The 23,804-nt window shown below is 40.4% G+C and overlaps 1 protein-coding gene across 1 annotated transcript in view; it reads left to right on the forward strand.

Moving 5' to 3' along the window:
• The window catches only part of LOC101440942 (zinc finger protein 596-like), a 189,614-nt gene extending 166,904 nt beyond the window's left edge, over positions 1–22,710 (forward strand). The window contains exon 9 of the mRNA XM_058290790.2: positions 1–22,710. This exon is cut by the window's left edge and continues 25,538 nt beyond it. The gene's annotated coding sequence lies outside the window, so the exon portion shown is untranslated.
• Positions 22,711–23,804: the final 1,094 nt, after the last annotated feature.

Consider the following 23,804-nt stretch of genomic DNA (forward strand, 5'->3'; position numbering starts at 1 on the left):
TATAACCCATCTTTATGCTGTCTGCAAGAAACCCACCTTTAGATCCAAGGAAGGAGGCAGAAAGTGAATGGTGAAAAAACAATTCTACATGCAAATAACCAAAAAAAGGGCAGACATAGCTTTACTAATATCAGACAAAATAGAATTTTAATGCACCATTATTTTAAGAGACAAAGAAGGCCACTATATATTAATAAAAGGAATAATCTATCAAAAAGAAAGAACAATCATAAATATTTATGCGCCTAACCAGTTTGTCTCAATATACATGAAGCAAAGATTGGAAAAACTATGTGGAGAAATAGATTCCTCTAAAATTATAAGTAAGACATTAATACACCATTATCACCATTACACAGAATATCTCAACAGAGATGAGGAAAGGGATATGATCACTGACACCACAGAAGTAAAGCCTATCATAAGATGATACTTTGAATAATTATATGCCAACAAGATGAATAATTAGAGGAAATGGACAAATTCCTAGAAACACACAAGCACTCTACACAGATGAAAGAAGAAATCGAACTCAACAGACCAGTCACAAGTAACAAGATTGAATTAGTCATCAAAAACCTCCCAACTAAGAAAAGCCTAGGACCAGATCACATTACAGGTAAATTCTACCAAACATTCTGAAAAGAAGTAACACCAATCTTGGTAAACTCTTCCAAAAAATAGAAGTTAGAACATTGTCCAACTCATTCTGTGATGCCAACATTACCCTAATACCAAACCCAAACAATGACACCACAAGAAAGGAAAACTATAGAATAATCTCTCTAACAATCCTATGTGCCAAAATCTTCAACAAAATACTTTGTAATCATATTCAATAACTCATCAAAGGAATTAAACACCAAGACCAAGTGGATTTCATCCCTTGTATACAAGGATGGTTCAACATAAGAAAATCAATGTAATACACCACAAAGAGATGAAAGAAAAAAATCACATGATCATCTCTATAGATGCAGAAAAAGTACTCAACTAAATACAGCACTCTTTTTTGATAAAGAAAAGCACTTCAAAAGATAGGAATAGAAGGAAACTTCCTCAACATGATAAAAGGTATATATGAAAGGCCACAGCTAACATCATATTCAATGGTGAAATCCTGGGAACTTCCCCTGTAAATTCTGGAATAAGACAAGGACACCCACTTTCACTTGCTCAAACAAGTCATCCAAATTGGAAAGGAAGAAGTGTAAATTTCACTATTTGCAGATGACATAATCCTATACATTAAAAGCCCTGAGAAACCAAAACAAGGCTTCTGGAGCTTATAAATGAGTTCGGTAAAGTGGCAGGCTATAAGACCAATGTGCAAAAATCAGTAGTAGCATTTCTGGGCACCAATAATGAGCAAATTGAGGAGGAAATCAAGAAAAAATCCCATTTACAGTAGCAAATAAAGAATCAAATACATAGGGATAAATTTATCTGAAGATGTAAGTGATGTATGCAGAAAACTACTCAACACAGCTGAGGAAATCAAAGAGGGCCTAAATAAATGGAAAAATATTCCCTGTTCATGGATAGGAAGAATGAACATTATTGAGATGTATTCTACTCAAACGGATTTATAGATTTAACACAATCCCAACAAAATTACCACATTGATTTTACTGAATTGGAAAAGCTAACTATGATGTTTACTTGGAAGGGCAAGGGGACCTGAATAGCCAAAGACATATTAAAAAAGAAAAAGATCAGAGGAATTACACTATCAGACTTTAAAACATACTACAAAGCTGCAGTGGTGCAAACTGAATGGTATTGTTACAAGGATAGGCATACTGACCAATGGAACGAATTGAGAGTTCTGACATGTATCCTCACACATACAGTCTACTGAAATTCAACAAGGCCATCAAGCTTGCTCAACTGGGATAGAATTCCTTTTCCAAAAGACTGAGAGTAGAATATCACTATACCTTATACAAAATTAACTCAAAATGGATCAAAGATATAAATATGAAAGCCAAGACCATAAGACCATAAAGATCTTGGAAGGTAATGTAGGAAAGCATCAACAGGATCTTGTATTAGGATGAACTTTACAGACAAAGCACAAGGAAAGAAAGAAAAAATATATAAATAGGAACTCTTGAAAATTAAAAGTTTTTTTTTTTTTTGGTCAAAAAAGTGAAAAGGCAGTATACTCAATATGAAAGATAATTGGTAACCACATATCCGAAAGGGGCCTATATCCAGCATATGTAAAGAAATCCTACACCTCAAAAGTGAAGACAAGCAACTCACTTAAAAATTGGACAAATGATTTGAGTAGACACTTCTCCAGAGAATAAATACAAATGGCTAAAAAGCACATGAAGAGATGTTAAACATCACTAACTATTAGGGAAATGCAAATCAAAACCACAATTAGATATCATCTTACATCCATTGTAAGGTGGTGGCTATTAAAAAAACAGGACTACACCTCTGGAGAAGATGTGGAGGAATGGGAACACTTACCCACTCCTGGTAGGAATATAGAATGGTGCAGCCATTGTGAAGGACAGTTTGGTGGTTTCTCAGGAAGCTAACTATACAACTGCTATATAACCCAGAAATCCCACTGCTGGGTATATACCCAGAAGAACTGAAAGCAGGGAACAAACAGGTATATGTTTGTGTTCCTAGCAGCATTGTTCCTAGAAGCATTATTCACTATTGCCAAAAGTTGGAAACAGCCCAAATGCCTGTCAACAGATAATGGATAAAGCAACTGTGGTATATACATACAATGGAATATTTCTCAGCTGTAAGAAGGAAAGCAGTATTAACACATGGGATAACATGGGTGAATCTTGAAGACTTTATGTTGAGTAAAGCAAGCCAGGCACTGAGGGACAAATATTACATGATCTCACTGATGTGAATTAAGCAAACTGAGCATTCTCACAGAGCTAGAGCCTGGAAGATAGGTTTACAAGAGAAAGAAAGGGAGAAGTTGTGAGTCAATGTCCATATAGGCAAAATCTATGATAAAGTGGAAGGGTGTAATTATGCAGTGTATGGGGCATAATAGTGGTGCAGTATGAGATTTGGCTGGGTTGTGGTAGGAAGGGTGGGTTGGACTGTCCATGGAACTCAGGGGAGGGTTGGGGAAGAAAGCAGGAGAGCTATGGGGATTTGTGTGTTTGTGGTTGATACCACAATGTTAAGATGTTCTTTTGGCAAATATGGCAGGGGAATGTTACTGGTTTAATGTATTGGATGTCAGGGACATGCAGGAAAAGGCACACCTGGTGCAGATTTCTAGGGAGTGTTTAGTGTTCATCTTGTCATACTGTGTTGCATCAGAGTGTGGAAACTCATAATGAGTGGGAAGGTGTTGGACTTCCATCCTGGGAATTCCTGCCATGGTCTAAATTAGAGGGGCAGACATCTCTTGAGAGCATACGCAGTGCCTAATAGGGGAGGACAGGCCAGCACATCAAGTCCTCAATATCATTGCAGTTAACTATGAAACTTGTCCTTCAGTTAGTTAATCTTGGTGGTTACCATGGGTCCTGAGGGAAGGGGGAGGAAGGAAAAGAAGAGATGGAAAATGGGGCATTTTGGGGCAATCGAGTTGTCCTACATGATCTTCCAATGATGGATACAGACCATGTTAAATTTCATCAAAATCTATAAAAGTGTATAGCCCAAAATGTAAATCATAATATAAATCATTGACTCTCAATATTTGTACATCAATTGTAACAAATGTACCATACACATGTAATATGTTATTAATAGGGGAAAGTACAAAAGGGGGAAGATGTTGGGTATATGGGAATCAACTATATTCTGTACATGACTTTTCTGTAACCTAAAACTTCTTTGATGACAAAGTGAAAAAATAAGATATTGGGGGAATAAACATGAAAATGTCACTGTACATAAAAGACAACAGATGACAGAAACAATGTCAAAAGTGTTTGTAACTTTTATATTTTTATTTTTTATTATTTCAAACTTTTAAAAAATTTGTATTTTACTGATTATTTTTAAACTTGTCATTGTTATATCATTTTCCTTTTAATTATATTCAGTTATTATGCTGGCTTCAATTCTGTATAAGTTTTGGATCACAGAAATGTAGCTGTGGCAGGGAAGGATTGGTGTGGGGTGTCAGAGATGGGAGAAGAAGGGGAGGAAGTTCACCTGGAGCATAACTATAAGGCATATGAATGTGTTCAAATGTTCATGGGGCATTGTCACAATGGGTGTAGTTTCACACTATAACCAAAAGAATATCAAATTCTCATCTTGGGGAGTTCTACCACAATCTCTAATGGGACAGCAAGAATCCCCTGAGTACAGGGACTAATGAAGGAGGATGGACTATTGAAGGGTCCTTAATAGTGAAGACTGTACTTACAAAACTTTACTTTTGAAATTGAAACAGCCTCGTATTACAGGTTGCCTAATAGTTACCTACTATTTTTGCTCAAATGTGGCCTCTCCTTAAGCCAAACTCAGCACTTGTGGGACATGACTCCCAGGGAGTAGTCTCCCTGACACCAATGGATTACTACCAAGCATGAACTAGCAATGCAACTGGAAAAAGACCTTGACCAAAAAGGTGGAATAGATAAAGACAAATGAGTTTACATGGCTAAGAGACTTCAATGTGAGTTAGGAGGGCATTATTCTTATGCACATCTAAGCACAGCCTTATTGACTGCCAAAGTAAATATTGCCTCATATTTCAGGGCAGCTGAGTGCTCTGGAGACATCCTAACACTATAGAAAAGGGAGGCAACTCAGGAGTTTGGCACCCAGGCTGTGGACTCTACTTTGGAATTAATGCTCCCTAGTATGACAGAGTTGGCCTTAGTCATGGTTTCCATATACATGGCTCTTCTGCCCCTTCTATTTGAACCTATACTTAGTACTGGAGTTAATAGGTATATGTCCAAGAGACTTAAATCTTTGGGGTGTCCATGTGCCAACTGGACCCTGCATGTCAACAGAGTTGCAACACCGACTCTTCAGTTCATTGGACTCACCCAGGACAACTAATAAGGAGATGATGATGGACAGCAACCAACTCAAGGAACAGAGTCTGCAACTGCAAGCTAGATAATCGCATCCATCTACCCCATGGGATCTAAGCCTTCTCTCAATTAGAGGTGGAGTGAGCATCACCATCCCAGAATTCTAAGGATTGTGGAATGAATGATAGACTAGAGTAAACTTACTATTATTCTACTACACACATATTGTGATTCTAGTGATGGAAGAACTTTCATCATGGATGTGGAGGCAGTGGCCACAAGAGGTTCTTAGAGGATGGAGAGGGAAAAATAGTTGTAATTTGGGGGCATAATTTAGGACTTGGGGATTGCCTGAATGACCTTTCAATAACAAATACAGGTCATTATATATCTTGGCATAACTTCCAAAAATGTGTGGGAGAGAGTGTAAACTACAATGTAAACTATAATCCACCCTTAGTGATAGTACTCCAAAATGTGTTCATCATTTATAACAAATGTGCCACACTAATGAAGGATGTTGTTAATGTGGGAAAATGTAGGAAGGTTAAGAATTGGGGCAGGGAAACGGACTTGGCCCAGTGGTTAGGGCGTCTGTCTACCACATGGGAGGTCCGCGGTTCAAACCCCAGGCCTCCTTGACCCGTGTGCAGCTGGCCCATGCGCAGTGCTGATGCGCGCAAGGAGTGCCGCACCACGCAGGGGTGTCCCCTGCATAGGGGAGCCCCACGCGCAAGGAGTGTGCCCCGTAAGGAGAGCGAAAGAAAGTGCAGCCTGCCCAGGAATGACGCCGCCGACACTTCCCATGCCCACACTTCCCATGCCGCTAATGACAACAGAAGCGGACAAAAGAAACAAGACGCAGCAAATAGACACAGAGAACAAACAACCGGGGAGGGGGAGGGGGAATTAAAAATAAATAAATCTTAAAAAAAAAAAAAGAGTTGGGGCATATAGGACTTCTGAATATTTTTTTACTGTAACATCCATGTAAGTATATTTTAAAAAATTTTTAAGTATATTAAAAATACTCATTTTTTTGCCATCCTGATCATCTGTTGCATTCCTCTACAGATTTTTTCATGAATTATTGTTTTACCAACAATAAAATTTCTAGTCTTAAAATAAATTTTCTCTCTTTTGAGAATTTCCTCTTTTTTTCTTCATTTTAGTCATACTTTCATTAACTATGATCTACTTTAGTTCTCACAACTTATTTATATTAGCTGTTTGATACCTTCATGTATCAGACTTCTGGAGATACTTATACACCATTCCTATTCACTGCATTTTCCCATGTGTATGAATCACTTTCCTTTTCTGAAAACTGATCATTCTGGATAACAATATATTTTAGCATGTCTAGATTCTTATTTTTACTTCTGATGGTGCTTAATGTTGCTGCTTTAAATTTTTCATTCATATTTTTATTTTCGTCTCTCTTGGATTAAATCTATAATTCTCTTTCCCCTATACAATACAACAATATATGTTTCTGCTCAATATATGTGTAGGCATATATATGCATAAACATACAAATATGTAACATTTTATATAGCATATATTATATAATTCTTGTTGGCTTCCTATGGGTTGCAGCTATTTCTGTGTAGATTAACTGTCAGCTAATAAATGGACAGAGGTTTTTCAACAACATTGGGCCACTAAGGGTTCAAATCTCTGCTCATAGGTTCTCTGTGGTTACATTAGTATTCACGGTTCCCTGATATTTTCATGTCTGTTCTGACTTTCCCTTTCTGCTGTGTACTTTCAGTGCTCCTATATGTACAGCCTCATGGTCTACTTGGAGCTTATGGATGATGGGGTCCTTATCTGCCCTCTACTGCTCCTACATGGGGCCACATCTGGACCTATGATTCCCTACAACACACCCCTAGACCCTCTCCAATTTCCTGCCTGAGATTTTCACTTCAACTGGTTATGATGCTATGAATGGATGTGCACACTGATCCATATTTAATGAGCCCTCCTTTTTAGGGGTACCAGGGATTGAAACTGGCACCTCATAAGTGGGAAGGAGGCATTCAACCACTGAGCTTAACCTGTACCCAGTGAAACCTTTATGACTGTGTGAGAGGTACTCCTGTTCTCACTGCCTATCCAGTCTTGGCAGCACCTCTACAATGAACAAGCTGGAGTGGGGAAGGGAATGGGAGCAAACTCAGATCAGATGCCACAGATTCCCAGTCTTCTTTTTTTATAAATAATAAGATAGCAATGGATATAAAATTTAATAAGAAAAATCAGCATATAATCTAAAGGATGGTTTAAAAAAAAAAGGAAACAAAAAAAAAAGTGAGACAGATACATGGCAGATCTTTCTTGGGAAAAGTTAAACCCAACTATATCATTAGTCATATTAGATGTAAATGGTTATACATGCCAATTATAAGGCAGAGATTGACAGAGTTGATTTTTTTAAAATCAACGTCCAACTATGGGTTCACTATATTTATCTTTTTATATATGTGTTTGTATTTTTGTGAAGATACTTAGATTACATAAATGTTATGTAAAAAATATCTCCCATATCTTCCCATATAAACAACACTGCTCATTAGTGTGGTACATTCATTGCAATTCATAAATGCATTTGGGAGCATTGCCACCAAGCACAGATTATAGTTTACATTGTAGTTTACACTCTCTCCCACACAATTCTTTAGGTTATAGGAAGATATGGCCTATATCTGTCCCTGCAATGTCATTCAGGATGATTCCAAGTCCTGAAAATGCCCCTGTCTTAAAACTGTTTTTCCCCTCCTTGCCCTCAGAGCCTCCAATGGCCACTACTTCCACATCAATGTTATAATTTCTTCCATGGCTAGAGTCACAATAAGTCTACAGTAGAATACCAGTAAGTCCACTCTAGTTCATAGTTCATTCCCCAATCCTGAGGATTCTGGGATGGTGATGTCCACTCCACCTCTATTTGAGATGGCTTTGATCCCATACAGCCAATGGATGGGACTCTCTTGCTTGCAGTTGTAGGTTTTCTCATTTCCTTGATATGGTGGTTGTCATGTCCTTTTTAGTTGTCCTGGGGGAGTCCAATGAACTGGAGAGTAGGTGTTGCAATTACACAGGGGCTCAGGACCCAGCTGGCACATGAACAGCCTAAAGATTATATAAGTCTTCTGGTCATACCTACAAATTTCAGGACCAACTACAGGTTCAAATAGGAAGTACAGAAGATCCATGTGTAGGGAAGCCATAATTGAGTCTAACTCTGTCACAATCAGGAGCACCAACTCCAAAGTGGAGTCACTTTGTGCCACTGTCAAGGCACAAAACTCTGGAACTACACTGCCCTGACCATAGTACCTGGATGTCTCCAGTGCCCTGAGGAGCCCCACTGTGTGGGGTAGTATCTACATTGGCAGTCTATGAGAACCTGCTGAGATGTGCATAAGTGTTACCTTGGGGATGACATTCCAACTCACTTTGAAGTCTCTTAGTCATATAAGCACATTTGTTTTTACCTTTTTTCCCTTTTATTTGAGGGCTTTTCCCAGTTGCATTGCTAGTTGGTGCTTAGTGGTAATCCCTTGGTGCCAGGGATGCTCATTCCCAGGAGTCATGTCCCACACTGGGGAAAAAGTAATGTATTCATATGTGGACTTTAGCTTAGAGAAAGGCCACATTTGAGCAAAAAGGAGGCTCTCAGGAGGTAACTCTTAGGTGCCCTACAACACCAGACTGTTTCATTTTCAAGAGCAAAGACTTAAAAGCATAGTCATCAGTACTAAGGACCCATCAATGGAACATCCTTCTTTGCTAGTCATTGCCCCTTTACTTGGGGGATTGTTGCTGTTCCAATAGAGAATGTGGCAGAGCTCTCCAGGATGGAAATTCAATATTCTTTCGGTTATTGTGTGAATCTCCACCCACTGTGACAGTGCCCTCTGAACATTTGAACACATTTATATACCTCATATATATGCCCAGGTGAACTTCCTCCGTGTATCTCCTGTCCCTGATACCCCTCACCAATAATCCTCCCCTGCCCCAATTGTAACCCTTCTGTGATCCAAAGCTTCTTCAAAAATGAAGACGATAAAATAGCCAAATACAAGCAAAAGAAAAACGAAATAATAATTATGTTTAAATATAAGAAATAAAATAGATAAAAATCTAAAGAAACCAAAAATAAAATCAAATTTTAAAATTGGGATATGAAAAAATAATGGAAAATATTTTAATTTTTTTGGCATTTTGCTTTTCATCACTGTAATATCTTTTGTCCTGTATGTACAGTGACATTTTCTTCCATTTATTCCCCATTTTGTTTTTCATTTTGTTTTCAAATAAGTTTTAGGTCACAGTAAAGTCACAGAATACAGGGGACTCCCTTATACCCAACAACCTCCCCCTTCTCCCCCTTCCCATATTAATACCTTTTTATATGTGGATGGTATATGTGTTACGGCTGATATACAAATAGTAAAATATAGCTACTAATCATGGTCAATGGTTGACAGTATGGTTTACATTTTAGACCATATACTTTTATAAATTTTGATGATAATTAACATGGCCTGTGTCCATCATTGCAAGATCATGTAGAACACTTCCATTGCCCACTAAATATCTCCCCTTCCATCTTCTCTATTCCTTCCTCAAACTCCCATTGGGGCCCATGGTAACCACCAAGCTTCACTCCTAGAAGGACAAGATTCATAAATAATTGGAAAAATGCTGAGGACTTGACTCACTGGTTTTTCCTCCCCTACTAGGAGCCACCCATGCTATCGCAAGAGACTCCCACCCTTCTGTTTGAGAACATATCTTTCCTCACCAGGATGGGAGTCCAACTCCTTCCCACTCATTATGTGGGTCTCCATCAACTGATACAACACATTATGACAAAATGATTGCTCACACACTCCCTAGAAGCCTGCCCCAGTTGCACCCTGTCCCAAATGCCCCCCATCCAACACCCTAAACCAGTAACACTTCCTTGTCATATTGCCATAAAAACTTTCACAACTTGGTACTTTCAACCACTTACCTGCCAATCTCCAGTGTTCACCTGGCCCCTTCTCAATGTTTTCCCCATTTCCATGGACCATACAATCTACTGTCCCCACTCTAACCCCTGTGAAACCTGTACCACCCAAACCAATAGTATCACTACACTCCTATCATATCCCTTCACTGCACAACTACCCACTTCCACCTTATCATAGATTTCACCCATATTAGCATTGGTTCCCAATCTTCTCCCTTTCTATTTCATGGAAACTTATCTTCCAGACCCTAGCTCTCTGAGTCTGCTCAATTTGCTTAATTCATATCAATTAGGTCATGTAATACTTGTCCTTCATTGCCTAGTTTATTTCACTCAAAATTAGTTCATCAAGATTCATCTGTCTTATCCCATGTGTTACCACTGTATTCCTTCTAAGAGCTGAGTAATATTCCATTGTATGTATATACCACGTTTTGTTTATCCATTCAGCTGTTGATGGGCATTTGGGTTAATTTCAACTTTTGGCAATAGTGAATAACACTGCTATGAACATTGGTGTTCATATATCTGTTCATGTCTTTGCTTTCAATTCTACTGGGTGTATACCCAGCTGTGAATTGCTGGATCATGTGGCAGTCCTATACTTAGTTTTTTGAGGAACTGCCAAACTGTCCTCCACAACATGGGGATCATTCTACATTCCCACCAGCAATGGATAAGGGTTCCCTTGCCTCAACATCCTCTCCAACACTTGTATTCCTCTACTTTTTAATTGCTGCAAGTCTAATGGGTGTAAGATGATATCTCATTGTAGTTTTGATTTCCACTTTCCTAATAGCTAGTGATGTTGAGCATCTTTTCATGTCCTTTTAGCCATCTGTATTTTTTCCTTGGAGAAGTGTCTTTTCAAGTTGCATACCCCTTTTTAAAATGGATTGTTAGTCTTTTTATTTTTGAGGTATTGGATTTCTTTTCTTTTCTTTTATTAAAGATTTATTTCCCCTCCCCCCCCCCCCATTGTCTGCTCTCTGTGCATTCACTGTTTGTTCTTCTGTGTCCGCTTGTGTTCTTGTCAGCAGCACTGGGAATCTGTGTCTCTTTTTTGTTGCATCATCTTGCTGCATTAGCTTTCCATGTGTGCGGCTCCATTCCTGGGCAGGCTGCACTTTTTTCACACGGGTCATCTCTCCTTACAGGGTGCACTCCTTGTGCATGGGGCTCCTCTATGCGGGGTACACCCCTGTATGGCATGGCACTCCTTGCACACATCAGCACTGTGGTGGACCAGCTTCACCGCATGGGTTAGGAGGCCCTGGGTTTGAACCTTGGCCTCCCATGTGTCAGGCAGATGCTCTTTCCATTGAGCCAAATCCACTTCCCTGGATTTCTTTATATATGCTGGATGTAAGGCTTCTATCAAATATACGCTTACCAAATATTTTCTCCCACTGGGTAGGCTGTCTTTTTACCTTCTTGACAGCATCCTTTGAGGTGCAAAAGTTTTTAATTTTGAGGAGATCCCATTTATCTATTTTTGCTTTCAATGCTCATACTTTGAGTGTGAAGTTCATGGAAACATTTCCTATTACAAGGTCCTGGAAATGCACCCCACATTATCTTCCAAAGTCTTTATGTTCCTGGCACTTAGATATTTAGATCTTTGATCTATGTTGAGTTGATTTTTGTATAAGGTGTGAAATGGTGTTCCTCTCTCATTCTTTTGGATATGGATATCCAATTCTGAAAGCACCATTTATTGAAGAGACCATTCCCTCCCAATTGATTGGGTTTGGTGGCCTAGTCAAATATCAGATGATTGTATATGTGAGGATCTATATCAGAACTCTCAGTTTGGTTCCATTGGTTGGTATGTCTATCCTTGTGCCAATACCATGCATTTTTGGTGACTGTAGCTTTGCAGATGTTTTAAAGTATGATTCTCCAATTTTTTTTTTTTCCAATATGTCTGGCTCTTCAGGACCTCTTGCCCTTCCAAATAAATTTCATAGTTAGTTTTTCCTACTCAGTAAAAATGCTGTGATAACTTTTATTGGGGTTACGTTAAATCTGTAGATCAGTTTGGGTAGGGTAGACATCTCAATGTTGTTTAGTCTTCCTATCCATGAACAAGGAATATTCTTCCATTTATTTTATCTTATTTTATTTTTTAAAGGTTTCTTTCTTTTTTTTTTTAAATCCCCCCCTCCCCTGGTTGTCTGTTCTCTGTGTCTATTTGCTGCATCATATTTCTTTGTCCGCTTCTGTTGTCGTCAGCGGCTTGGGAAGTGTGGGTGGCACCATTCCTGGGCAGGCTGCACTTTCTCTCGCCCTGGGCAGCTCTCCTTACGGGGCGCACTCCTTGCGCGTGGGGCTCCCCTACGTGGGGGGACACCCCTGCGTGGCAGGGCACACCTTGCGTGCATCAGCACTGCACTTGGGCCAGCTCCACACGGGTCAAGGAGGCCTGGGGTTTGAACCGCGGACCTCCCATGTGGTAGACGGATGCCCTAACCACTGGGCCAAGTCCGTTTCCCTCTTCCATTTATTTAATTCTTTTTTGATTTCCCTTAACAGTGTTGTGTAATTTTCTGTTTATATGTCATATACATCTTAAGTTAAATTTATTCCTAGGTATTTGATTCTTTTAGTTACTATTGAAAATGGTATTTTTTCTTGATCTCCTCCTCAGATTGCTCATTATTGGTGTACAGAAATGCTAATGATTTTTGCACATTGATCTTATAACCTGAATCTTTTCTGAACTCATAAGTTCTAGAAACTTTGCTATACATTTCACAGGACTTTCTATGTATGGATCATGTTACCTGCAAATAGTGAAATTTTTACTTCTTCCTTTCCAATTTGCATGTCTTTTATATCTTTTTCTTGCCTCAGTGCTTGAGCAACTACTTGTAACACCATTTTAAATAGGAGTGGTGACACTGGGCATGCTTGTCTTGTTTCCAATCTAAGAGGGAAAGCTTTTAGGATTTCACCATTGTATATGAAGTTCACTGTGGGTTTTTTAATATATATCCTTTATTATGTTCAGAAATTTTCCTTCTATTCTTTTGCAGTGTTTTTATCAGGAAATTGTGCTGAATTTTTTCAAATACTTTTTCTTGTCTGTAGAGATGATCGTGTGATTTTTTCCTTTTGCTAAGTTAATGTGGTATATTGCATTGATTATTCTTATGTTGAACCATTCTTGCATACCAGGGATGAAGCCCACTTGGTCATGGTGTATAATTCATTTGATGTCTTGTTGAATACAATTAGCAAGTATTTTGTTGAGGATTTTAGCATCTAGGCTCATTAGAGAGAATGGTGTGTAATTTTCCTTTCTTGTGGCATCTCTCTTTTGCTTCAGTACTAGGGTAATGACATCATAGAATGAGTTATGCAATGCTCCTTCTACTTCTTTTTTTTTTTTTTTTTTTTTTTTAAGTTCAAGCAGGATTGATGTTAGTTCTTTCTGTAACGTTCGGTAAATTCTCCCGTGAAGTCATCTGTTCCTGGACTCTTCTAAGTTGGGATGTTTTTGATGACTGATTTTATCTCTTTACCTGAAATCAGTCTGTTGAGTTCATCAGTTTCTTCTTTGATCAATGTAGCCTGCTTGTGGTTTCTAGGATTTTAACCATTTCCCCTAAATTATTTTTATTGGCATAAAATTTTTCAAAATATCCTCTTTTGATACTCTTTACTTCTGTAAGTCAGAGGTGAATTCCCCTTCCTCATTTTTCTTTTGTGTATTTGCATCTTCTCTCTTTTTTTCCTTTTTAGTCTAGCCAACAGTTTGTAAATTTTATTGATCATCTCAAAGAACCAGCTTTTGGCTTTATTTTTTCTAGTGCTTTCTTATTTTCTGTTTTACTTAGTTCTGCTCTAATCTTTATTTCCTTCTTTCTACTTCCTTTAGGGTTAGTTTATTGTTCATTTTCTAATTCCTCTTGGTGTGTCATTAAGTCTTCAATTTTAGGTCTTTCTTCTTTTTTTGACATATGCATTTATCAATGAATTTCACTCTCAGTACAGCTTTTGCTGTCTCCCATAGGTTTTGATGTGTTATGTTGTCATTTTCATTCAGTTCAAGGTATTTAATGATTTCTTTTGTGATTTCCTCCTTGACCCACTGTTTGTCTAAGAGTATGTTGTTTAACTTGCATATATTTGTGCCTAATTTCATTATCTGCCCCTTATTGATTTCCAGTTTCATTCCATTGTGGTCAGAGAAATTATATTGTATAATTTCAATCTTTCTGAATTCATTGAGAGTTTTTCTGTGGCCTAGCATGTGTTCTATCTTGGAGAATGATCCATGTGCACTCAAGAATAATGTATATCCTGCTATATTTGGGTGTAGTGTTCTGTATATATATATATATTAGTTCCAGATCCTCTAATGTATTATTCAAAGTCCTTCTTTCTTTATTGATTTTCTGTTGAGATGTTCTGTCTAATGGTGATAAGGATATAATAAAGTCCACACTATAATTGCAGAGCCATCTATTTCTCCACTTAGTTATCCCAGTGTTTGCCTCATGTATTTTGAGGCACCCTGGTTAGGTGCATAAATGTTTATGATTGTTCTTTCTTCTTGAAAGATTACCCCTTTTACTAATATTTACTGTCTCTCTTTATCTCTTGCAATATTTTTTTTCATTTAAAGTCCACTTTGTCCAATATTAGTATAGTGACTCCCTCCCTTTCTTGGTTATTGTTTGCTTGTAAGATTGTTTTCCAGCCATTCACTTTCAACCTCCTTCAATCACTAGGTCTAAGGTGGTTTTCTGGTGAATTTAATCCATTAACATTCAGTGTTATTACTCTCAAGGAATTACTTACATTGGCCATATTTTCTTTGGGTTTATATATGTCATATGTTGCTTTTATTTCTCTTTTTGTCTTTTTAGTTTTTCTTCTCCAACTCTCTCTTTCCTCTTTTTTCCTTTCAACCTGCAGCACCCCTTTTAGTATTTCTGAAAGTCACGTTCCTTATTGGCATGCTCTCTTAATTTCTTTTCTGTGATTATTTTGAACTCTTCATCATTTTGGAACCCCAGCTTTGCTAGATAGAAAATTCTTGGCTGGAAGTTTTCCTTTTAGTACATTAAATATGTCATACTACCATCTTCTTGCCTCCATGGTTTCAGATGTGAAATCAACACTTAATCTTATTGATCCTCCCTTGTCTGTGATGGTTCTCTTTTCTCTTGCTTCCTTCAGCTTTTTCTCTTCATCTTCAGCATTGGAGAGTTTGTCAAGTATATGTCTTAGAGAAGGCCTGTTGGGATTTATACTCTTCGGGGTATGCCACACTTCCTGGACATGTACATCCATCTCCTTCAATAGCGTTGGGAAGTTTTCAGCCATTGTTTCTTCCAACACACCTTCTGTCTCCTTTCCCTTCTCTTTTCCTCCTTGGATGCCTATAATGCATGTTTGCATGTTATTTGTTGTCATTTGAACCCCTAAGTGTCTGCTGGATTTTTTTCATCTTTTTACCTATCTGTTCTACTGTCTGTTTGATTTCAGATGTATTGTCTTCTACATCACTAATTCTTTCATTTGCCTGTTCAAATATGCTATTATGTGCTTTCATTGCATTTTGTATTTCTTGGATTATGCCGTCCATCACCATCATATCCATTATCTTTTTATGTATGTTTACAATTTCTTCAGTATGTCCTCCCAGCTTCTTCTTAATATCCTTAATCTCTTCCATCACTTCATTAAGTTGGTCCATGATATTTGTTTAGACAGCTCTGATTAGTTGTTCAATGTTCTGCATCTCCTCCTTGTCTTTAGTTTTTTTATTAGACTGAGCCATGTTTTCCTGTTTCTTAGTATGGTTTGTAATTTTTTGTAGCTGTCTGGTCATCTTTTTATCTTAATGGATTAGTTCAGTTGATTACCTTCTCTCTCTACTCTAGGGTTTTATTTAATTGCTGTTTTTGTGTGTTAAAGTTTTCTCTTTGATACTTTGTTCCTCTTATTTTCCTTTCTTGTTTTTGTCTATGTTCCCTTGAAAGAAAAAGATTAGGGTGAGAGAAAGCAAAAGAGGTAAGAAAAGAAAAAGGATAATAATAATAGTAAAAGTTAGAAGAGGAACCATCTGTGGGCTGCTGGACCCTGCTCACTGCCACCAATCTCTCAGGTGCCCTGGCCACTGAGGTATGACTCACTCTTGGATTTTGCCCCCACCCTGAGGGCCAAGACAGCAGCCAGAAGGGAGGCAAGATATTGAGATGGCTGATAGTGCCCAGCTACCATATAGTACACCATAGGCCAAAGGATCCCCAGGGTACCAGTCACTTCACTAGGCAGTTTCCAAAGAGGCCTGCCTCCCCTTGGATTCTGACATCCCCCCAAGTCAGGCATACACAGAGGGTGTGTTCTTGGGCCATCTGTGCTGCCCCACCTTGCCCAACCTGGTTTAGTCTCTGGAAAGCCACCCATCCCCAACCAACAACCACACACACTACCATTCCCACAGGCACCCCACACATACCCCTGCTGTGTTCAACCAGAACTACCAACACACCCTGATGGTCTGCCCAGTTGGCAGCTGCTCAGCCTGACAGGCACTTCCTAGAATGTCCTGTGGCAATCCACCAGGCCAGGGCCCCACCCACCTAGTAGACTTGACTGAGTATACCAGGCTAAGGTCTGGAGGATTGTTTTCCACCCAATACTCAGGAACATCTCTTCTCTAGGGACCCCCAACCAAGCTGTCCCCATGCTTATCTTCCTATAGGGTACACCTGTCCCACAAGGTGTCCTCCTACCCATGTGGCCATGGTACTCCTGCTACTGGCCTCACTAAAATGAGTACATCTCTTCTGAATAGGCTTTGTCCTCAGCCCTCAGAACTCAACTGGAATCACCCAAGGTGGAAAGTTGAAATCTGCTCAAAGGGCTGGGGCTAGGGGAGCCTCTGGCACCAAGGTCCCATCTGGTCCACCCATGCACATTCAAGCAACACACACTCACTGTGCAATGGGGCATCTATTCAACTCAGCAGTAGGAGCCAAATCATGGCTCCAATCTGGTTGGCTATGGCAGGAAACCCCCGCGAGGGGCTGTGATGGAGACTGGCAGATGGAGGCTTGGAGGCAAGCCATCTGAAGGCATCATCACCTGGGAGGAGATCCCTTTAGAGCTAGGAACTGGGAGGGCCTTGGTCAGGCAGAGCTCAAGAGGTCTGCAAGGAGAGGTAGAGCTCCAGAGACTCCCCATGATTCCTGAATGCCAGCAGCCTCCACAGCCCAGTGCAGTGGGTAGAGCCTCCACTCTCACCTCCTGTGCCTTTGCTGTCTGAAGGCAGGCTTTCTCAGGAAGGCCCTAGAGTCTTAGATCTATAGACCTGGTGGGTGAGAGTGGGTTAGGCGTGGTGCTCCCCCAACACCCCAGCCCACCCAAAAGTCCTCGCCCACACCCTCTCCAAACCCCCACCAGACACAGCCTGACTAGGCTTTCCTGCCTCAGTGGATTCTGCCCTCCTGACCATCCTGAGGGTGATTAGAATACATTTGTCCCCATTTCCAAGACCTCAGAAATGTAGCAGACACTTCCCACCACTTGGGGATTCCTTTTCCTAATGGGCTATCTCTTGGGGTACACTTCAGAGTTCTTCTGTGCAAACCTCCTGGATTGCTAGATTGACTCCCTGATCTGTTTCTTGGTGGTCTCCACCCACCTGACTCTAAGCTCTATTAGAACAGACCACTCGACCCTCTCTCCTCTCATCCCAGAGAAGAGATCCCAGCCCAAGGTCGACCTGCAGCCAACTTGTTCCTTCCAAACCCAAGGAAGGAGGCTGAAGGGTGTGGCCTCTGGGACAGGAATTAACCAAGGTTTGAAGAATTTTGCCTCTGCTGCTGACATCTTGATGTTTGCTGTCCTGTGTGGAATGTGCCCCTGGGATATATCTGTCTCCTTGTCTGCCTGCTTGTCTGTCTGTTTCCTGGGTAACTGGTTGTTTGTCCCAATGATACAGGCTTTTGCTGAAGCCACCATCCTAAGCAAATCTGTCAGCTCAGCATTTAACCATCACTCCACATGATCCCAGTTGACAAAATGGTGGACCACACTGGCATACTGGATGTATTACCTAGTGTCTCAAGGAAACCATTCTATAGGCAAGAAGGATAGAGTCCACTGGCCATGCTAGACATCTTTGAATCCCAAGGACTCCCCATATAGAGTGCCCCAACCTTGGGGAGAAATGCTTTCTTTTTATTGAAAGCCCAAATATCACCAGGTCATCCTGGGAGAAGTTCCATAAGACTACTCTTACAAAATGGTGTGAGTTTATTCTGAGATTGTTTCTTTTTAGCCCTCTTGAATTTAATGTTACAATGGGCAACAGCACTATTTCAGGTCATGACAAAGTAGCCCAATTTATGATAACGGGTGCCTACTGTGGGCACACTAGAGAATCTAACATGCTGGGTAAATCAAAGACACCTAGAGACCATCTCCCAGCCCTTGACTACTCCCACTTCTGTTGTTTGCAGTTGCCTCAGTATGTTTCCATTCCACAGCCTGGTGGATATATTAGGTCTTGTGGAAATGCCTGAACATCTCAAACCCACAAACTGGAAACAGCTAATTATCAGGATGAGAACTCTCATTGGCAGATCCCCACATGCTGTGGTGTATAAATGCTGAATGAACATTCAAACAGCACAATTCTCTCCTCTCCAATGAGAAGAATTTGGAGCTGCCAACACTAACTTTTTCTTTGCTCTTTTGGGCACTTTATTCTGTGCAAGGAATAAAGCAGTCATTTGCTAAAAGTTGTTCTTGAGCTTGTGTTCCCATGATGCATCAAAGAGCAATTTGCTTCACAGATTTTTGTCCTGTAAGCAGAGTGCATGGGGAAGTATGGAATGGAGTGGGTTGATTTTTTGGCCATTCTTTTCATCACTCTTGCATTCCTTTTGTACAGGAGCATTTTGGACAAAACAGGACTGGCGTCCTGGTGGGCTAAACTGAAGGTTCACCCCTGTCCTACCAGACTGGGTGGAGGTAATGGTCCACAGGTGGGGGACAAAAGCATTGCTGTTTCCATCCTATGGAGGAAGGTTGGCAATAAATGGGACTTTGAGAACCTCCCCATGAATTCCAGGGAATTGGCTTGATGGTTACACACAGATCAATGAGATCAATGAGATTGGAGCCTCCACTGCCCAGCATACATAGACAGGATTTCCAGTGGAGAACTTTGGGAAAAATATAAACTAGAAGGAGAGCCACAGCTCAATAGAGACAATATTTTTCTTCCAGATCCTCTCCCCTCAATTGCCAAATATAGGCAGAGGAGGAAGAGCAAGTTGAAGAGCCCCTCCCTCCTTCAACTGTGAGTGAAGTGTCTGGCCTCTGGAAGGGGTCTTTTAACCAAGACATGACCAAATTGAAAATAGCTGAGGATTGTGGTCAAGATCCTGACCATCCTCCAGGACCCTAGGCCATGTGCCCCAGTGCACATACAATTGGGGGCCTGAACAAAGCTTCATAGCATCATTTGGTACAGGCAACCAAGTCACTATCATTCCAATAGATGCAGAGGGGAAGCCTTGGGCATTCCACAAGGTTATGGTGATGGGAGGTTACTGCTACTCTGTTCATTTGTTCCTTTGGCCTTTGGCCACCTCTGTGGTCATGCTTTTTGCCACATAATACATTGTAGCGATTGCTATCATGCACCACTCCATATCCCTAGCATGATGACAAGTATAAACTGCCCCATCACAACAACTTCTGCCTGTAATGGTTGGGGATCTCCACAGCATCTCCAGTGCTCCCACCTCCTTGCATTGTACAACATTGGCAATCCTATCTTCCTGGTGGAGAAAACTCAAAAAAAGACCTTCCTTCTGCAGCTGTCCTCTTTTCCACCATCTCTACCTATAATAGCCTGGTGTGGCCAGTAGAAAAGACAAGTGAAGCATAGTAACTAATTGTAGGCTATTGGCATTTGAATGCAGAAGTGCTGCCGTTGGCACATGCAATCCCATACATTGTGACACTCTTGGAAATCATCATAGCTTCCCCTGATGTTTGATATGTAGTTTTGGTCTGGTGAATGGATTTTTCGCCTTACTACTCTGAGAGGAGGACCAGAATCCATTTTCTTTCCAATGGCAAGCCCTACAGTGGAACTTCGCTGAACTGCCATATGAATATTTAAGTTCAGTCGCTATCTGCCATCAATGGGTGGGGCAGGATTTGAGTAAGGTACCCCTGCCCAGAGAATTCTAAGTTCTCCATTATACTGATGATTTCATTTTAGTGGCCAGGGCGAGAAACAATTTGCCCAGGAGCTGCATGCATTGCTAACTGGGATTCGGCAATTTGGTTGAGCCATAAATTCTAACAAGATGCAAGAACCAGCTCAAAAGTTCAATTTCTATGGTAGTGTAACAGCACAAGCCAGTACTGGATCTCTGAGGCAGTACTGGAGAAGTTACAGCCCTTAAAGTCATCCACCTCCAAAAAGGAAGCTCAGTGGTTTACTAGGCTATTTGCATATTGGCGCCAACATACTCCACATCTTCACATCCCCCTGGCACCTCATATTGGGGCATATGGAAAGAGCTATGTGCTCTTAGGCCACAAAGTTACCCCCCAGAAAACCAGAACTAGTCCTTCAGAAGGCAACTTCTGATACACTACTGGGCCTTGGTGGAAATGGAAAGGGTAAGGATTACAAAGAGCTCTTGGATCCTCCAGAGTCTAGAAATCCCATCAGATCCTGAGACCTGGCTAATCACAACACTTATCCAGGATGTGCCCAATAACAGAGTATCATCAAATGGAAGTAGCAAATTAAAGACTGTGCCTACCTGGGCCTCCAAGGAATGACATGCTTGCACAAAGTGGTGGCAAAACTGTCCCTCAACAATGATCCTGTTGCAATAGGAGATGAAGGCCCTTCCCTCCCTGCACTGGAATCCAGAGGGCTCCTATTCAAAGATACCCACTGGGTGCTGTTTCACTGATGGATTAGTCAAGCTGAAGCCATCTGGCATTCATTGGGCAGCAGCTACTGTTTAACTAGCCTCAGAATAATAAGCCTCCTATGGCACTGGACAAAAATTACCCAATGTGCTGAACTATGAGTGATCTGCTTAACCCTGGAACTCTTGGACATGAACACCCAAGCACCCAAATGTACCTGTTTAGTGCCTTATGGTGGGAGTCATAAACAAAATCATGTCAGGAACACAGACAGAATATGACTGGAGAATCAAAAGTTCCCAGGTGTGAGAGTGTAAACTACAATGTAAACTATATTCCATGCAGTGCAGAGTGCTCCAAAATGTATTCACCAAATGCAATGAATGTGCCACAATGATGAAAGAGGTTGTTGATGAGGGAGGAGTGTGGGGTGGGAACCTCTTATATTTTTTAATGTAACATTTTTTTGTGATCTATGTATCTTCAAAAAAGTACAATTAAAAAAATGCTAAAAAAAAAGAAAGTTCCCAGGTGTGACAAAGGAGCTTATGGAAACAACTGACATTGTGGAAGACATCAACTCATGTTGATGTCAGTGGCAAGGACTCTATCATGATAGATATCTATGGAATGACATAGCCAATGAAGGATGCGTCAAGATGCTTTGCACATCCACTAAGCCTGGAGACTGTGGTGAGGATCTGAGGATGGAAAACTTTAATATGTCCAGATTATGTTTCCCAAAATAAAGATCAAGGAGTGGATTTCCACATCTGGACCATCATAATGGCATTGCCTATGGGTCTTGTAGATTTTTGAATCTATTAGTTGTTTTTATTATGAACAAGATTTTTGCAGTGGTCTCTGGCTGATACTCCCTATTGGGCCATTAGTAAGGGGCATAGTTAACAATCTGGACTTCTGCTTGGCTCAGTGAATTACTATCTGCTGGACTTTCTCACCCACTGATAAAGACTCTAGTCACTGAAATGAAGTACCGTGTCCTCTAAGATCATCACCTAACAGGGAGGTGAAGATGGTCAACCACCACACCAGGGAGCCAAGAGTGCCTACAATTGCAAGCAGGAAAACTGCATCCATCAGCCATGTGAAATCTAAGCCCCCTCTCAGTATAGTGGAGGAGTGGACATCACCAACCCAGGATCCACAGGATGGAGGAATAAAATATGGATTAGAATGGAACTTTCTGGTATTCTACAGAACTATTGTGACTAGTAATGGAAGATTGTAGCAATGATGTGGAGAAAGTGGCCACAGTACTCACTGAGGGCAGAGAGAGGGGAAAAGAGATGTGATGTGGGGGAATTTTGGGGACTTGGAGTTGTCCTAAGTGATACAGCAAGGACAGATGCTGGACATTATATCTCCTGCCATAACCCACTGAATGTACTGGGGAAGAGTGTAAACTACAATGTAAACTAGATACTTTTCTTCAGCCTCCACCAATCTCTTGAAATTCAGTTCAATCTGTTTTTGACTTATTCAATTCATTTATTGTGTTGTTGAATTTCCATATTTCCATTTGGTTCTGGGTAATTTCTATCTTATTATTGAAAATTTCATTTAGTTTTATATTGTCTTCTTGATTTCTTTTAGTTCTTCTACAAATTTTCCTTTAATTCATTGATCCTTTTTATGCAAGTTGTTCTAAGATCTTTGACTAGTAATTCAAAAGACTGTACTTCATCAGTAATGTTTTCCATTAAATTATTTTGCTCCTCTGTGCCATATTTTCCTGTCTTTTTTTATATTTTCTGTATTTGAGTTGAGAGCTGAATCTTCTGACTATTATGCTATGTTGGTCACTCTGGAAATCTATTTCTCCCAGTCTTCAGTCCACAGTCTAAGAAAATGAAGAAAATAAAGCAAGGAAAAAAAGAGAAAGAGATAGGAAGACAAGGAATAAAGAAAATATACTAACAATCAGATAAAAACACCAACACAAAAAAGAAAAAAAATGTGAATTTCACTGTCTCTACAAGACTTGTGTGCTGGTGAGAGGGAAAAAAAGCTGTGCTTTTGAGGCCAAAACCTAGGCCTCCCTGCCCATCCCTCAGGGATCAAACACAATCAAAACTATAAAGCAGAGAAAGGCAAACACCAGTCACAAAATTAAGTAAAAGAGAGAGGTTCACTTGTTCTTTAGGTCCATGTAGATGTTGGTGTAAGGTCAGAAAATGCTGCTTCTGTAGGATATTGAGGCACTGCGTGGGTTTCTTCCAGAATAAACAAGAAAGAGAAAGTAGAAACCCAGGTAAGAAAAAGCAAGCTGGGTCTTTAAGTCCTCAAAGATGCTGGTGTGAGGTCTGAAGCACCTGTTGCTGATAGGGCTTAAACCAAGATCAGAGACTATACCATTCCAGACTAGGAATTGCCCACACAGAGAAGGAAAAAAACTCACACTAGCTCTTTATGTCTAGGTGGATTCTCACGGGAGTCCAGAGGGCTGAAATTGAGGTCAGCTTCCACAAGCTGGCCCCTTCCAGATCCACTCATCTAACTGCAAGCCTCAACCACAACTTTCAGAGTAGGAGGTTTCCTCTGCCAGTCCTGGACCACCGGCTTCTCCTGGGTGCTGGACTTCCCTGCAGCAACAGCCATTTCTGCAACTCCTGCTGCAGGGCTGGGCAGTGAGGGCTGGGCAGTGGTTCCTGCTTTCACTTTAAAAAACTCAATTCTGCAGCCTCTTGCTTCCTTTGGAACTCCTACCATTCTGGTTCAGGGTTAACACCTACTTTATTTTAGCCTCTTTTTTAACTCTTGTTTTTCTAGTGGAGGGAGATCCTTGTAAACCTTCCTCTTCTGCCATTCTGTGCCTGCCAAGC

The sequence above is a fragment of the Dasypus novemcinctus genome, chromosome 31 (assembly GCF_030445035.2).
Source record: "Dasypus novemcinctus isolate mDasNov1 chromosome 31, mDasNov1.1.hap2, whole genome shotgun sequence".
NCBI classification, from domain to species: Eukaryota; Metazoa; Chordata; class Mammalia; order Cingulata; family Dasypodidae; genus Dasypus; species Dasypus novemcinctus.